A 12,692-nucleotide genomic window follows, 5' to 3' on the forward strand; every position below is an offset into this window, starting at 1 on the left:
GCTGAGATAACTAGTAGAAGAGTAGGATTTCAAGTTCAGGTCTTTTTGGCTGTAATGCCTGTTCTCTTTCATCCATATTTAATGCTCTCCTCACTGTGGGGAGTGGAGGGAAGAAAATGAGTAACTCTCTTCCATAATATGTGTCTCAACTCTTTTATTAACAATTAGAATCATGTCTAGAGTTGCATGTAGGTTAAAGCAGGTGTTTACCAAACCTTATTTTCCTGTTACATAAAATACAAATTCTTTTCCTCGACCTAACTTTTCCTTTCCCTACTGCATTACAAGATAATTTGCAAGGAAATTGATTTTCTAAATACAGATCCCAGGGCAGACTGGAAATAAAAAGCTCGTAGTCCATTTATAGGTGCTACCCCTTCAGAATCCCCATGCATCCACCTGCATGTATACTTGTACAAATTTGGCCCTAGAGCCAATGGAACACAGGGACACAAAGTCATCTTCTTTACAGCCAAGAGTTTAAGCTCCACTTCCTGGTCTGATTTGAATAACCAAGAGCATAAGCATAAGGTTTTATCTTTGGCTGTTTGCATTTGGGAGCAATGCTATTATCCTGGACTATTATTATTAGAAAGTTTTCTTCAGGAAAAAAATCATGAAATTATATATGAGGTTATAGTAAACGTGATTTAGATTCCCAGTGTGTATTTCATGAGACTAAATTATCTGAGGGTTTCAATCACCCAGAAGATCGTAATTTCTTTAATGAATATTTATTGAGCACTAAGTATAAATTTTGGTGCTAGGTTACTTCCCAAAATATGAAATTTTAACATATGGCTTCGATTTTATGCTGTATTGTTTTCTGTTTTAACGTGCAGGCACACAAACTTGAAGTTATCACTGCTCCAGCAGAAAATTCTAAATAAAAATTCTTGTTTTATCATCAAGAAGAGACTATTTCACAACAAAATTCTGAAACAAAACTTTCCTTCCCTTACAAAGAACCCAGTCTTCACTCCCTCTTCTTTCAGCTGCTGCATTAGTCTGTGCAAATTGCCTTTCATTTTATTGCTTTCCAGGGCTTCTAAGTGCTTGTTTAGAAAGAAATTTTCTTAAGTCCAAGCTAAAGTCCAGGATTTATTTGATTCAATATTTTTTTGGACAATCAACCAGTCCTTTACTTACTAGTTTCTGTTTCTGGGTGTAAGTACCAGAAACATGGAGCTGTGAAGCTTTATGGAATAGATTTCTGTTTGGTCCACAAAGCCCCACTGCAAGCATGTCTTGCCTGTTGTGTTCCTAAATTACCTTCAGGTTAAGCACCAGTTGGAGCTTGTTTGCTTTATTGTAATACTCTCAATTGTAAAATGACTTGGTATTATACTGATGGCTGAATGTGCTGTTTTTTAAAAATATTTTACTGCTTTTATTATAACTATTTTATTTTGTATTCTATTTTCATATCTATCCAGCAATCAGTAAGTAATTAATATAATGCAGCTCCATTTTAGTTAAAGAAACTGTTGTCAGAAAAATATTTTGTAGAAATTGTTTCCTATGCCCTCTCTAACTGTTCTTTACATTTCTAATATTTTAAAAGCCAGTGATTTATTATGTTCCTTTTCTTTCAGCCACTTAAATTTCTCTTTCTGTACATTACCAAGAATGTCCTAATTGGTAAATCCAGGTGTTTTCCAGTCTTTATTTTACTTGACTTAGCCATAGCATTTCATGCTGTCAGTTATGCCTTCATTAAGTCATTCAAAAATATATATTAAGTACCACCCTTGTGCCACATGCTGGGCTAATCATTGGGAAGGTGAACAAGATAGCCATGGTCCTGGCCCACAGAGAATTGAGCAGAATTGTCCAGGGGCAGATTAAAAGAAAACAGGCAATTACAGAAAACAAAACTCTCTTCCCTTTCATTTTATAACTTCATTCGGTCCAGAATTTGTCACCTTATCAGACCTCTCCATCACATCTTTGCTCGCTGCTCTTCTTTTATGTTAAATATTACTAATATTTGGGCTTTCTTCCTAGACCCTCTTTTTACTCTACCTGCTCCCTGGAGGTGATCTCATACATTCATCAGATTCTAACCACTCTCCATATGCTTTTGATGCCAAGTCTCTGGATCTGCAAAGCCATTAGCCAACAGTTTGCTAAACATCTTCACCTCTGGGTCCCTTTGGCACCCCAAGCTCAGCATGTTCAAAACTGAACTCAGTAGCTTTAATATTTATTCTTCGGACCTGTTTCCCCCTCCACTTATACTCTTTTTCTTGGTTAGCAGCATTACTTTCTACCTAGAATATTTTCACTATGTACTGAGTTTTATGAAAACGGAGAACTTTTCTGACCAGGTATGTATCTTTAGTACTTAATAAATTAAGGCATTCAATATCTGTTGTATAAATTGAGGGGTTTTCTTGACTATTCTGTCTACCTCGCCACTAATATAAATTGTTCCAGTGATCCTCTAGTCCTGCAAATCATACCACCAAAATCTGTCTAGAATCCATCCTTTTCTCATTATCTCCACAGTATTCTACCTAATCGAAGCCCTTTCTTTTTATACTTTTAAGATACTATTTTTGTCTCTGCATCTCTATACCTCTGTCTCTCTCAGTAGTACCCCACACCCAAGTGCTTTAGATGCCAGATTAAGTTTTATTTTATAAAATACCTAGTATATGTGCAATTGCTTGAGATATGCAAACTCTGGCATGTTCTTGCACCCCAAGTGACTGGCCCTTGCCACTAAACACTGAACTAAATATGAACCGTTGTCTCATCTCATAAGCAGCTCAGTTTTCCTCATCCTCTTCTTTCATTTGTAAAGTAGAATTTTATTTCCAGGAAATAGGTTTTTAAAAATGCTAACATCTGGTTAATGTGGAGGAATAGGACTAAGTGGGAAAAGAGGCAGCGAGGTTATTTGCTGGGAGATGAAATCAGAAAATGCGGTGACATTGCTCTGTTACTACAGCCCAAGTCCACATGTGCAAATGGCCTCCAGAACACAGCCCAATACCAGGCTGCTCTCTCTTTTCCATGTACATAAATCTGCTTTCAAAGCCTAAGCAGCATACAGCTCTTCTTCTGAGCCTCACTCTGAAAATCACTGTTTTTAACATGACAGAAATTCCATAAATTGTCAGAATGTGATATCATTTTCCTTTTCATCATTTCATTCTGTCACACGTAAGTAAATGTCATCTCCATGTCCATCAAATTCACTCTAGTGCTGATTAGTGAGTTTCTGTTACAGTACAATATATTGACTCCTCCAGCTGTGCATATCTTCAGCTTTCCACAGTGTTTATTGCAGGGAGCCCCTTACCTGCATGCCCCAGAACTGTCATGCTTCAAGTAGTTCCTTCATCAGGATCCAGAAAGGAGATAGAGCCATCTTTTGAGAAAATCACTAAGTACTTTCTGCAATACATGTCAAGACCTTGGATTTTCATATGGTAACAACTGACCGTGGAAGGTTTGGTTTTTCTTAACGAAGGCAGGTAGGCCTGAACTATATCACATTTAGTGACTTCACTGTGTCAGAAGCAAAGGGCTCTGGTTCCAGTGTTTCTCTACCTGGTCCATTCCTCAGTCTCTAGAGCTCCCCTCCATATCCTCATGTGAGAGGCAGTACAGAGTCAGGGGAAGGGACATATGCACTGAGGTCAGACTTTCACAGCCTAGCTTTGTCACCTCTGTCTCACCTCTCTGTGCCTCAATCTCCTCATTTTCTAATGGGGGAATCAAGCACCTACCTCATAGATAGTTATAAAAATTAAATATGCTTATTCATGTAATGTGCTTAGAAAAGTACCTAGCATGTAGTAAGCTTTCTACGTGTTAGACATTATTAACATGGTATACCATGCTTAAAATATCTCTGCTCCTCCCATCTGCCCCTCATTGCTTCCCATTACCTAAAAGATACTTAAAGTTATACAATCTTGGCCTACAAATGGCTCAGAAGTCCCTTGACAATCTGTCCACAATCTGCCTTTCCAGCCCTCTCTCTTGCCTTTTTCATATTTATCCCCCATGTGTTTTAACCAGTCTCTCTTTAGGCCTCCCACACATTAATAAATACTAGTCCTTAAGATGTAGCTCTTGGGCCAAATGCTGTCTTCTCTGGGAAGATCCCCACTCTATCTATTTGGCAACCTTACATTTTGTTGCATCGTAATCCTTTGTGTCCTCAGGTACCTTTCCCACTTGAACTGCTCTACCTGGTAAGCTCAGTGCCTAGCACAATGTCTAACATACAAATGGTGTATAGCTGAATGAATAATTGCCATAAACAGGAATTAGTATATATGGACATAAGATTTTAACTTTTATTGAATTAACTTTTGGTTATTTATTGTTACACATCTTGAAGCCTTTTGCAAGGTTGAACTAACATGAAATATACACATCTGATAAAAACTAACTCTTTGGAGAGCTGCTTCCTGGAGAATCTATACATGGTCATGGCAGCTATGACTGTATTCCCAATGCATTTTCAGAAATGGATCGAACAAAATACTATCTCACTTTTTTCAGAGATGTTTGCCTCTGAATTTCTCTCAACTTGCTGGACACTGAATCCTCTATTCAAGGGGCTACACTTTATCAAAGTGAACTTCCTCACAGACATTCCTTTGTAAAATTGAGTGGGCTTCTTGTGCTATGTGATAGGACATTAATATTCCCACAGTCAGAGCTCTAGCAGACAGTGTCCCTGACATAGAGGGACCCTCCAAAGTCTGAAAATCTGATAACATGATTCTAATTAATTGCTTTATGAAAAGTGTAAACAACTAAATCCATTAGGCAAGAGCTAAAGTATTATAGCTCAGGCTTCTCATTGTATAGGCCACACCCCTGCAAACTGTTTCTGGATAAAAACGTCATAACATTGGCCTGTGCTCTGAGATTTCACAGTTTAAAATATGCACGATTAGTGCCTACAATTAATGTGTTATCTAAGGATACACATACCAGTTTAGCAGAGACTGCTGCCAGGCCTCAAGCTGTCTCAGATTGTATTTCCCATGTTTTGTTGCATAAGTCCAAAGCCCTTTGAGGTCAGAGGCAGGGTATTGGTCAATGCTAATGTTGATGATTATCCAAAGGAATGACCACATCATGAACATATTGCACAATGTGGTGTGGGTTTCACTATTCTTATGGACAAAAGAATTCTAACAACATCCTAACAGCTGTACAAATTGCTGCCTGGGATAAATATTAAATCAGAGAAGGGAAGAGAGTCGCCTTGTGAACAGAATGGGTCCATGTGCCTCATGTTGGCATAGGTAAGAGATGACATAAGAACAAAGACAGTTGTCAAATACTGACACAAGGGAACTACTCTGGATTCGATGAGCACACAAGTGGTCAAACATGAAACTCAGACTAGCCTTAAGCAGTGGTCACAATGAAATCATGGCTGAAGAATGTTCCCATGGGGCTGCTCCTGAAGGCAGTACCCCAGTGTTGTTTCTTGCTCAGCGCCCAAGAGAAGTGGACCACAGAGAGCTGCAGCAGCCCAAATGGAGCAGAGGGCAGAGACATTCACAAACACCCCAACTCACGCGGAATGGAATGAATGCTTCAAGAAACACCAAGCCTGGCATGAAGCTTGGAACAGCAGACCGTATGCAGCTTTTAAGGCTGTGTGGAATGGCGTTGCGGAAAATGGAAATAAGGAAATAAAGCAGAGATTCTTCATGGCTTGTCAATTATTTTACTCTAAAGGAAATTTCAGCTGCAATGAAAGGTTTGAATAGACGGGTAGCTACAGTTACAGAGTTTGCTTCTTACTCTGGTGCACAGCTTGGTGGTAGCTGTCTACCTGTTTTTGTTGTTTTCTAATTTCTCAAGGTTTTATTAATGTTTTACATTTCTATATCCTATAGGCAAGCTCAAATTATAGTCGTCATATTTACCTCCCTAAATTTTATTGCTATTTCAGCAGTCTGGGGAGAGTTATTTGTGAATCTAAACTTCACCAGTGGAAATCAACATAAACTTGATCGTATAATACAGAATTAACCTTCCTAAAAGACCTCTTTATCCATCTATGTGTGTCACCCGCTAAAATCTCTCTTTGCTCTCTTCTCTAATAAACCTGGCCCAGGCCAGGGCTGGTCTCCTCTCATTCTGCTCCACTGGTCCTCTTCCTGAAACCCTTGACTCCTGTCCATCACAATTTTTTTTCCCCCAGAGTAGGAAAAATTCGTAGGGATAAAGGACCGTCTTGCTTTAGGTCTGGTCATTTCTTGCATTTTTCCCCCCAAATGCTATGTGGTAAATAATTCTCATGATCAAAATATTTTATAAATCATTATCTATGATTTCTGGTCCTCATGTGATATTTATGGAGGGAAATCCTACAGTTGGAAAACTGAAGAAAAGGATGATTTTAAAGCAGTATCTACCTGCAGAAGTTAGAACTCTTTGGATGTGCCCCGCATAGGCTGATAAATGCATACGTATCTCACTATTTGCACAGGCTAGATTGGCGTGAAACTTGGTCTCTTTAGGAAATTTCAGTAGGCTTTCTTTTTAAACATTTTTCTTAAAAAAATTTTAGTAAATAAAGTACTGCTTATTTGCAGCATGAGCCGAACAGCATAGTCCTCCCTGGTATATATAATTCCTTTTCCCTCCTGAACTAGCATATTCTTTTAAGCCAAAAAGGGATACCATTTTCTAAGACCCTCTCTATCTTATGCCACCAAGAGAATTCCATTTCAGTAGTTGCAGGGTCAGGGAATTTTCTTTTCCTTTATGGTTTTGGGGACTCCCCAAGAGCTAAAGCAGAAAAAAGTCAACACTAGATGGCCCTAGAAGATACACTGTTAATGGTTCAGGCTCTTGTCAGATTGCTCTGAGTCTTAATTCTGTAAGGCATTTACAAATACAGTGATGCCAACTTAGCCCCAATTTTTCTGGATTTTACATGACTAATGCTCCATTTTAATTATGTGATGAGAACTCATCACCATCTTGGTCTATGCAGTATAAAATGCTTAATATAAGGCTGACCCTATTCTATAGTATGTGAAATAAGAGTTAGCTACTATTACTTAATCAGCAGACCTGCAACAAGGTGATCTTTTGCTCCTGCAAAATTCTCCTGCCCTAATACTGTAGTTCTAGCTACATATGTGCAGTGCCTGGTGCATTGTGGGATCTCAGTGAATAGTTGGTGTGTGGATGTACAAATGAACAAAGGGGATTTTTCTCTCTCTCTCTTTTTTTTTTTTTTAGCAAAAACTAATTCATCTGACCTAAGAATATAGAAACAGAGTTACAGTCAGAATAAATTTTTGTTTGCTCCTTACATCATTGGCAGATGTTGAGGTAAGATTTGAGGCATCTCTTCATTAGGAATTCAGCAAGACCAACCTTCTCATTATATGGAGCAGCACACTGAGTAATAAGAAATCTGGCATGGCTACAGTATCTTGCACATAGGCCATGCTCAATAAACATTTATTGAATAACTATCTTGTAACCAAGACTTTGCAGCAATAAGCTTTAGGGGTTTTAGTCTGACCATCTGCTTGAGTGGGATAAGCTGTGATGATGATAGTTCACATCGGGTTTGTGTTCACCAGTTCCTAAAATTCAAGTGAGATAGATGCAAGCCCTCTGTCAGAAAATATAGCAGTATCTGGAAATCTATCATTTTTCAAATAAAGGGCAGAGGTGTGACTATTTGCACTGATGGTTTCAAATGGAACCAGGAGCACATGGAAATATATTGAAGAAGCCATCACAATTGAGCTTTTCCCCTTAGGAAACCTCAACAAAAAGAGAGTGGTCATTTGCTATGGAAAACTAGGAGCCTTTGTTCAGTTGTGCTAAGATAGTTTCTTGACAGCTCTCCCAATGTCAGCTAATTTCTGTCCATCAGTCCTCACTGCCTGAGTGACTTTTCTTTTTCATATGAATTATGCAGATGGAAAGCTGTAAACCACAGTTCAGGACCTGCTTTCTTATTCCATGGCTAGGAGCTACCTAACACTTAGCCATATATTCTCACCTGTATATTGCTCCCTTCCCCCTTCCACATTTTCCCAGATTTCCCACGTACATATGCTGTGGGGGAAAAAAAAAATCAAGAAAAGTGATTTCCTTGAATAAATATTTCCACCTGCCCTTGTTCACCCGGAGACACAGCTAGATAGATTTGTTTGTTGCTATTTGTTTGTTTGCTTCCCTTTTCTTGCCACGGTTCAGTAGCGTCTCGGAGGCTTCCCTAAGTGCATTCTTGTTTGCTCCTTGGAGAGAAAGAGAATGTGAAAGACAGACAATGCCAGCTCCTGGTCCCCTCCCTTCTTACTGCTTTTTGTCCTCCTTTTCCCTTCAACTTCCCAGTCTTACATCTTTCATATTTACAGTCATGCACAGAACTGGTAGAGAAGAGGAAACTGGAGATCTAGAAATTTTTTCAACACATTATATTTGTCACTACTCTTTAATAAATAGAAATAAGTATCTCATTGATGAGCACAAATGGATAACCAAGCCCACATAAGCTCATAAGAAAAGTCCTCCAACAGAAAACACGTGGGGGTGAGGGTGGATTGTGCTATGCAAAGTAAACCAGTTGGAAAAGTTGGTACCGTATTACCAAGAGCCCAAAAGTCAGTGCTTAGACATTCATACCTTGCACCTGCCAACATGACACTGCTATTTTGTGTCCTTAAACAGTCCTTTAACTCTCAGAGCCCCAGTTTTGTCATTTGCAAAGTTTGGATGGTAAATAATGCTCTAAACGTCTCACATTGTACCTGTAAGAATCAAGTGAGATTTTAAAGAGCTTTGTCAACTCTTAGGTGCTAAAACAAAAGTCAGTACAGATTGTTATCACTGAAAGAGATGATTTAAAAATGCTAAAGTTACCTGCTATTAGCTAAAAGCGTTAAGAAACTTTACAACCAAGAAAAATAATATGATTAAATGCTCTGACAAATAGTAATTTCATCTTATTCAAATAGTCGTCTTCTGAGGTGATCTCAGAAAATATGGAGCTATTTACACAGATTAATATGTCCTAACTTCTTTTTTATGATGTAAATAAAGGGGGAAAAAAGTTAATATCATAGAAAATTTGAGGGCCTTTTGTTGCTAAAATTGGAGAAATTAGTTAATATTTCTGTTTTAAGACCTGTTTAAGTTCTATGGAGAGGGGATATGGTCCTTTTCAAATTAAAACTGGGTCAGAGAGCTATAAGAGAGCCAGGATAAAATAGTGATGGACCATTAGCTGGTGCTGTTGACTCCTGTCCAGTGGGCCTCATCTTGGTCAGGAGCTGCCAGTCACCTCTTCCCACCTACAGAGCTTCTGCCAACCCAGGTAGGAATATTGGCTCCTGTCACCAAGAACCAGAGGGCAGTGCTGAAGGAAGGATGACAAACCCTTTCTGTTTTGAGGGTCCTTCTACACTTAATCATAATTTGATGTTCTTTTTGCTCTTGCTTCATTTCTTCAAACCTCATAGAATCTCTGGATTCTGAGTCTCAGACCTTGAACTACCATGTGTCTGGCTGTCTCCTGTGGCATCTCATTATTTCTAGATGCTAGTATGGGGAAGAGGAAAGCTAGGTGTTAGAATCATGACAGGCCTGGGTTCAAGCCCCAACACTTCCACTTTCCTTGCACAGGTTAAGAAGATATTAGGTATTCAGAAAATGGCCATTATTATTATGTGTATCATTTCTAGCCCCACAATTGACTTTATTCATTCTCTAACTCTCTTTACCTTGCTGTCTTGCTTGCTTCAAAGCCAGCCCTTCTTGATGCCGTGTCTCTGTCTCAGTGTCTCATCTGACACTGACCCTTGACTGCCCTGCCCCAGCTCAGACAATATCATGAATTAGGGTTTCAACATACAAAGATCTATGCTGGAGAGATGCAGTTACGTAGCGGGGTAATTCTCTTCTAAATGGAAAATGATTATCACACATATTTTCATGTGCCAGTATTTCATTTTAGTGAGATTAAAAGAAAAAAAATCTCCAGGACATCTAAAAAAGAAGAAACAAAGTAAATTGAAATAGCAAACTAGGAGTTGATGGTGTTCACTGCAATAGGAGGAAAATTAAAGGTGTCTCTAATTAAGAAAAAAATATGCTAAATAATAATAGAGCTGCCATTTATTGAATGCCTACTCTATGCTATACAATATACCAGATGCTTTACATAAGTTATCTAGTTTACTCGTTGCAAAACGCCTACGAGTTATGGACACTATTATCCTTATTCTCATTTTAGAGTTGAAGAGACTTGCGCTTTGAAAGATTAGTGTAGTTGCCAAAAGTCACAGGATTTATAAGTGGTAGAGTCAGGCTTCAATCTCAATTTGGCTTTTCGTAGCACAGTGTGCTGAATCTAGAACCTGCCTGCAAGAGCTTCCTCAAAGTCTGTGTCACAACAGAGCCACATATTTGCCCCTGGGCTATCCCGTCATCAATCAGAAGATTTAAGCTGAGTTATAAGAATGAGTTATTCTTATAGTAAATATGTACGGTAAGTTAAACAGATCATTACAAAATGACAAAATGAAATAACAATAGCTAACATTTCTTGAAAACTTGCCCTATGCCAGGCAGTATCGTAAATGCTCTGTAAGTATCAATTAATTTTGTCCTCACAACAACCCAGTGATGTAGATGTTGTAATTATTGCCATTTTACAGATGAGGAAACAGTACAGAGAGTTAAGAAATGTGCCCAAGTTCACACAATAAGTGGTAGAGTGAGGAATTGGATCTAGGTATTATTATTGTACCAGAGCCCACACTGTTGTCCTCTGTCTACACTAGCTGCCTACTTCATTTACTCCTGTATTTTAATTTGTTTGAATCCTAATACAAAGTATATTATCTTTAAGGCTGTAACAGAAAAGTCTGCCTTGTAAGCAGCAAGAACGCACCCTTCACCTCTGTGTTCACCATCTGGATGATTCTGGGTTGGGATGCTTTGGAGCAGATACTTCTTATGGAATGACTCTCCGTGGTTGCGCTCTGCCCGGCCTCCAGAGCACTTCGCTCCTATGCTGTGATGGACTGCCTGTGACTGCCTGTCTTTCTAGCTGCAGTTACATCTGTGGATCTCACCGTGCTCACAGGAGTCCCCCGCCTGTCGCATCCCTGCCCTCCCCACGTCCTTGCTCCCCTCGAAGAACTTGCTCCCGCCAGTAGGCCTGTTGAGTCTGAGGTCATATAATCTAGCTTACCCCACTGCCATCCCACTAGAAAAGACTTCCTGCAGCCACATATTCCTTTTTTTCCTTTTTATTGTATTTCGGATAACATATCTTAAAGCTTCCTGTCCTTTGAGCCATATTATTTTAGATTCTTTAGCCATGGGATTATAACTAAGCCTTTTCTGAACTTTTTGAAACCACTTTCCTAAATTCTAGCATACTCGTCTGAATCCATGGCTCAGTACCTCTCTTTTTCTGACCTCATTGCCTGTATCTCCCTTGCCCCTTCAACCCTTCTACTTTGCTTTCTGGAACTCACAGTCTGTCACAGGCAAACTCCTATATTTTTAGCCTCTTCAACCAATCAGACTGTTCCTTTTACCATTTTGCTCTAATGAAAACCCACTTTCCCTGAGGAACTCACTCTCCCTGGACTTCTCTCAGTCAGGGGTCCCCCAGCCCTGAGACCATTATACTGGTAGTGGGCGTGTGCTTCCCTAGCTCCTCTGAAGCTTAGGCCGTCACTGCCTCTCAATACTTCATTTCTTATGTCCTGTGCTCTCACTCATACCCTCTGCTCCAGAAACTCTGTCATCTCCACTGGGACCTCCACTTCACAGACACTACAACTTTTCAATGGTCATCACCTCCCTCATGTTCTCACTTTTCTCTGTAGCGTACTTATATTTCCCTGTCTACCCATGCAAAAATCTTGCCTCTCTCTGTTGCTTCTTTCAGCTCTTATAACTACTCTGGCTTTGGTTCAACCCAACTTGCCCAATTCTCTGTCTACTCCAATCCTGCATCCAAGCAGCAAAATGAGGCCGGAGAAACACACACACACACACACACACACACACACGCACACACACACACACACACTTGTGTTTTAACTTTATGACCACAACTTTGACAAATCGTGCATTTTGCAAATCCATTCATTGGTCTTCTTGCTGGTGCTTGAATGCACCATTCCCAATCTTCCTTGGGGGGCTTTGACTTTATGGCTAATTCTCTTTGGCTTCTAGATCTTCACCTGGCTTTGACCCCTCACTTCAATCAGGTCATGTTCAAATTTCACTTCTTCTGAGAGGCCTTCCCACTTCTCATCACTCTTGGCTCCCTTAACCTGCTCTAGCAACTGCTCACCACTTCTTCTTCTCTGGTGCTATGTTGCATGTTTATTTGTCTCTTAATCACTCTTTTCCCTTCCTTGCGGGGAAAGATCCTGTCTGTCTTGTTCACTGTTCTATGTCTAGTGTCTGAACAGTCTTACCCAAAGTTTATGCTTAAAAGGTATCTGTAGAATGGCAAATTATTTTTGTCCAGTTTTGTAAATTTTAAAAGAGTGGTCACTCTCCTGAAGGTTCTTATTACATTCCTGTTCACTTCACTGCTGTTCAGAACCAGACCAGACTATCTGCTTCCTTATTCTTTTGCCCTTAAAAATGCTAGTTAAGGTAGCTTATATGATCAGTTTCTACTTGCTTTGAACAGAATGAGATTG

General features: G+C 39.5%; 1 protein-coding gene across 1 annotated transcript in view; it reads left to right on the forward strand.

Moving 5' to 3' along the window:
- Positions 1-12,692, forward strand: part of ATRNL1 (attractin like 1) — an 819,545-nt gene that overhangs the window by 682,471 nt on the left and 124,382 nt on the right. The window lies entirely within an intron of this gene.

This window comes from Cynocephalus volans, chromosome 7 (assembly GCF_027409185.1).
Source record: "Cynocephalus volans isolate mCynVol1 chromosome 7, mCynVol1.pri, whole genome shotgun sequence".
Classification (NCBI taxonomy): Eukaryota; Metazoa; Chordata; class Mammalia; order Dermoptera; family Cynocephalidae; genus Cynocephalus; species Cynocephalus volans.